Source organism: Poecilia reticulata, linkage group LG4 (assembly GCF_000633615.1).
Source record: "Poecilia reticulata strain Guanapo linkage group LG4, Guppy_female_1.0+MT, whole genome shotgun sequence".
In the NCBI taxonomy this organism is placed as follows: Eukaryota; Metazoa; Chordata; class Actinopteri; order Cyprinodontiformes; family Poeciliidae; genus Poecilia; species Poecilia reticulata.
The window spans coordinates 17,547,855-17,553,608 of NC_024334.1; the positions used below are offsets into that span (position 1 = coordinate 17,547,855).

General features: G+C 39.8%; 1 long non-coding RNA gene across 1 annotated transcript; it reads left to right on the top strand.

The window, feature by feature from the left end:
• The first annotated feature begins 388 nt into the window (after positions 1-388).
• LOC103463920 (uncharacterized) lies at positions 389-5,432 on the top strand. Its single transcript, XR_533555.2, has 2 exons — positions 389-2,063; positions 4,372-5,432. It is a non-coding gene; the product is annotated as an uncharacterized LOC103463920 (long non-coding RNA).
• The last annotated feature ends 322 nt before the right edge of the window (positions 5,433-5,754 follow it).

Sequence of the window (5,754 nt, forward strand, 5' to 3'; positions counted from 1 at the left end):
ACTAGACGAGGAGCGGAAGGCTGGGGGGGGGGGAAGACTGAGAAAAACTGAGATGTGCGTTTGGAGCACTGTTGCACAAACACTAGAAATCAGAGGAAGGTCAAACATGACAACAACAATCAGTTGGGTTTTTTTTCTGATGTAGCTTCACTTTATCTATAAGAAGTGTGAATAGAATTATTTATTTAAAAAAAAGAACAAAAAGAAGCATCTTGTCCACAGTCTGTGATGGTTACTGACCTTGCACTAATCATGGAGCCTTTTTGGAGCGCAGTGACTGCTTACCAAGGTCTTTTCAGCTAAACGCGTGCTCGACTAAATCCGCCTGAAAACCAGTGATATTTAGGCTTAATGATCTAAATGCCCACAAAAATTAACCCTGCGAAGCAGCCGAAGTGCAACGCTCGCATTCTTTACAATTCCACACCACTTCACTTTCATTTTTCAGACGATATGAGAGGATAAAAGAAAGCTGATGTTGCAAGCTAAGCTTTGCTCTATCAGCTTAAATCTGAAAGGCAAAAAAAAGTGTTTAATGACCAGTTTAGTTTGGAGTTTTTGGTTATGGTTTAGTTTTATTTTGTTGTGACTTTTTGTTAGTCTTGAATCTCAATTCGTTTTTAGAATGTGTTTGCTAGTCTTTATTAGCAATGAATACTCAACAACAAATACAATTAAAAAAAATATATAGTAAATTATTGTCAGGAGTATGGAATGCCGTAATTTGCAAACAGCTGATGTAAATTGCTTGTGTTGTGATTTTTAAGCATTGATGGGTTTTTTTTGCTGTGCCAACCTGAAAACTCCAGAGTTCTGTGGTGAAACGGGTCTGAGTGACACACCGTCAACAACAGGTCGGCTGCTCTGAGCTAGTTCTGAAGTGTTGGGAATCCGGGTTTCAAAGCTGGGGCTCCTCTCCGCTCCAAGGAAAAGCATGAAACAACAAGGAAATGGCATGAAAACCTTTTTTATCATTACAAACTGCAAAGTCATCCATCCTCCAACTGCCATCTTGGATCGGGCCAATGACTGACATGTCATTTGAAAACTTAGGGAGCTGAAGAGCAGTGGAGCAAACACTCACCCTCGTGGCGCACCGGCACTGGTTGTCCTGGAACTGAATGACAATATTGACAAATCTTTAAAATTTTGTTTTCACCGTTTTAAACCTCGTTCCTGTGCTTTCAGAACTGATTCGCCAATTTCTACTGCTAAAATCAAAATGTTTGCTGCAGTTGGTGAAACATTTTTACTTTTTATAGGATGATGTAATACAAAAAACATTAAATTCCATGATTAAAATTTCTTTCTACATCAGTGCAAAGTTCTGAGTCAAATTTAAAAAAAAATGAACTGATTAAAGAGATGGCAGAGGATTTCTGAAGTGTGACCTTCACAGTGAAAGTAAGTAAAAAAAACAAACAATCATTTTAAGTGCTTAAGTGGAGGCAGCTGGACTTCCCTGGTTTCTTGAAGACCACCTCTGATCCAAAAGGTTCTGAACAGGGTGGGAAGCAGCATGCTTTCAACCTGTAGGCAGAACAATCCCACTAATTGGGCCATTAAGGTCATTAATGGGGCAATTGGGTCAAAAAAGGTTTTCAGTGCCACGCTGGGCGCTTTAAGTGATTCTAAAAGTACGTTAGGAAGGACACGCGCTTCAAACCGGAGCCAATGTTTTCTGCATAAACTCTTCAGAAACACTAAAATGAGAGCGACAAAGGAAGCTGAATCATTCAGTCCCTTTGCCCGTTACTTATTTTTAAAAAAAGAAAAGAAATATTCCATAATTACTTCTACCTACCTATTTAAAATGTAGTTACTGAATGATACTTCACATTTTCTTAGATGGAAAAGCATTTAGGTTTTATGTGCAGATTTTTTAAATTATTATTTTAACTTGGATATGAACACAAGTGACTTTAGTTTTTCTTTCCTGCTTGGTTCCGGGTTGGTGCAGCAGAGCCATCTGGACAAACAGCAGTTCAGAAGCAATACTCCAACAGCCTGCTGAGGTCAGCTGCCAACACAAACTCGGGACTCTTCTACTGAATAAACAATAGGTAAACATGGACTCTTTTATCTGCCAGTGGGGATGTTATGTAAAATTTGAGGGTTTTTTTGGTTGTTGTTTTTTTTTTTGTCATTAAGCCTAATGTCATTCCCTCATCAAAAACAGTGTTGCTTTGATTCTTTCATTCTTTTTTAGAAATCTTTTAATCTCCTATGGCAACCATTCAGCTGTGCAAAACGTCTGGGTGGACCTAGCCCCGCCTTCCAGGGTAAAGTTCCTCCTGACTCAGTCAGAGTTGCAGTTTCCGAGCCCTCTGCCCACTCAGCCCCTTCAGACTAGCCAGCAGCAATTAGCAAACACATGTTGGGAGTGAGCAACTGCTTCGCTCAGGAGCTACTTCTCAATGAAACGCTGGTGAAAATGTTGTTAGAGGGTGAACAGAGGAGACATGCTGTGATGACTTCCTGAAGGCAGAGTTTCAGAAAGAGCAGGAGCTTCTTAAAGAGACAGAGGCCCAATTTCAAGGTGTTCAATTATAGAAAATGGAATATATATAAATATATATAAATGGAAAAAAACATAAAACTGGGGTTTTGTTGCTGTGTTTTTGACTTATGTCCTCTTTTGACTGATCTCAGGGCAACTTTACCTGCCGAACTTTGACTATGCACCACCTGAAAGTGAAAGAGTGCCAGAAAAGATGAGAGAGTTATAATGAATGAGAGGATTTCTCATGTGATTTGAAGAGATTTTCTGGAAGGACCGGAAAAATATCAGACTCAGTGATCCTGCTCTCTAACTAATAGTTATCAACATAATTTGAAGAAACATCTGTGTAAAAAAAAGAATTTTTTTTCAGGTAGCTGAAAAAGTTTTTTCGTTTGTTGAATTGGTGTGGAGACCGACGGTAATTCGATCCTACTTGGGAGTGTTTCCGCCTCGGTATTTTGAGCAGCTGCCTTTTGTTCCTCTCAAGCATTATTGCTAAAAGGCTCCACTAAAAACAAGCAAAGGGAGGCTGCTGGTAATATCACTGTTTGCATTATTGGTCCAAGTCGCTGCGGGGGGTTCACTCTTGGAAGCTTGTGTTGTTGCATCCGCCTCCAGGTTTAATATCGCTCATTTCGATTCATTATTGTGGGCGAGCGTGCAGATATTCCAGCTCTGTCTCATTACACCAAGAAATGTATTATTGCCACGGCCTAATTATCTTCTTCTCAGCTTTCCAAAGAAACTCAATCAAATCTCCCATTTGGTGTTTTTTTTTTATTGCACACACACACGTCCTGGGCGCCATTAGAAGATATGAAGACAAGGAGTTAAGGTTCTTTTTGCTTCTCGTTGTTGTCTGATCCTAGCGGTTAAATGTACCTCCATATATATATTTTCATTTCATTCATTGCAGTCTAACATAGTCCAACACTTCTGGATCCCCGTTTTAAGGGAGCGCTGGTTTGAATGTTAATTATCAGGCTATTTATTTTGCCTTTTTGTGTGCCTGACATTTTCTCACCCACCCATCTGACAGCTTCCCTTAAAAACTCTAATTATACAGTCAAATACTAAAAGCAGGGTTGTTGGGTGTTTTTTTTTTGGTAGAGAGTACTGCATCCTCAGCTTATTTTATTTCCCAGACAAGTTGTCGCTTCTGAACATACTGCACGCCTACGTTTACGCGGCAGGCTGTGTTCTTTCACCGTCACAGAACTGGTTGCCAGTCCACACGGTTTATTTTAAAACTCTGAACCCAGAACGTTGAGGTTAGACACTTTTTTGTGCTACTACCACTTTTGTGTGTAAGGAGAACTTGGTCAAACTTATGGAAATTGCTACTTTTTCGAACACCTGATGTTCACTTCGGCGGAGTACACTCTTTGTAGAGTGGCGTAAAACGTAGTGCGAGTATTGGAACCGGGCCTACATTTGGAAGATGGTGAAGAAAATCTGTGTCATTGTTCACAATTTGTCCTTCTGTTCGCTGATTCGCCCGATTGAAAGTCTACTGGATTTGAGAACTGAGGACAGATTAAAATCTAGTGAAATTATATAGGGCGACAATGACCAGTCTAAGGCTATCCTATTTGTCATAGAAAAATGAAAAACGTAAACTCCAGAAATAGTCCACTGTACTTTTCCTCTGACACGAAAGTCTTACATGAATGTGCATATCGTCACTAACAAAAAAGCGAGTTTAGCTCCTGCTAGTGGATTCCATGTACAGCTCAACTGATGACTGATTTTCATTTGTGAAGACATGCGGTAGACAAGTTTTCATAAGGAGCCGTTTGTTAAATAATTAGAAACCTTTCCAAACTCACGAGTGTTTTCTTCTTCTGCTTTCTTTTGATTTCTTATAGAGACTAGTGTTCCATAAGGCAGGAGCTACCGCGTGTCGCAGAGCTCGGTGGACTTCTGACAGGTGGCGTCACTCCTACGCGCTGCAAGCCGCTCAGGCAAGCAGTGCAGATGGTGCGTTGCAAGCTGTGTCTGCCAGCAGCTTTTCTTTTTTACCCCCTTTTTTCAGTTATTGTAAAAACTTTCTAGGCCTTTCCTTACTTTGCAGGGAGAGGATTTGGGGTGGCAGTGGGGGAGTTCACTTCCTGGCTGGGCCTTCAGGAAAAGAATAAAAATCATCTCAAGCTGTTTGTTCGACTTTTATAGTTTTCAATCACAAACAGGAAATTTTTATATTTCGCGAGGACTAACAAAAACGAAACAAGGCAAGGCTGGAAATCACTGAGCAAAACAATGATGACAACATAGCCAATGTGAGTTAAGTTGAGCTGAGAGAAAATGTTCTGTGACAGTATGTACATCCAGACTTCAAGGAAAACGGCTTGATGGCAAGTTTTTAAACGACAACCCCGGTTACAGCTCTAAAGCCATGTAATGATACAAAAAGAAAGAAAAGTTCAGTGCGAAGTTCGCTGTGAATAAGTTTCACCAGAAATATCAAGAATAGATTGGTACAGAAAGCATGATGACAAAACCGGGAAACCATTTAGTTGTTTTTTTTCATATGAACCCAATATCTGGTTAAAAAAAAAAGATAATTTTTTTACAGCCAGATGATTGTTTATGTAGCTTCACATTAAAACAGGAAGCTCAGCCCAAATATAAAGACAGACCAGTCAGCTTAGCACTTAATCAAAACTCTTTCATAGTCTAATCAAAGCTTTTAATGTTTTGCCAGCTGTTTGTCCAGAGTTGTTAACAGTACAAAAGACAATAAAGGTTTTATTGAAATAATTTTTTCTGTTTGACTTGGGAAAGGAGTAAATTTGTCTTTATTTACTTCCATTATTAGTAGGGATTTGAACGATACATCGGCACTAACATCGGCATCGGCTGGTATTAGTCATTATGTAATGTATCAGCCCCGCCAGCTTAATATAAAAAAAACCTACATTTTTCAAAATTATCTGAAGCACAGAAGGTGAAGTCAGCAGAGAGGTTTTTTTAAGGTGTCGGAAAGGATGTAAAATATATGCGTTAAAATAATATAGAATATTCAAGAAATGATATCGAATATTGATGTCGGCCCAAATTTCCATATCGGTGCCTAAGCATTCATTGGGACCTGGTTTTTCTTGCTGTCTTGCCTAATTCTCTTTTGGAAGTGTGACGGAGCCCTCACGACCTTTTACCATAGTGCTACAGCAAAGTCCGTGCTGACACGCAAGCACACGCGCACGCAAACACACACACACACACACACACACACACACACACACACGCAC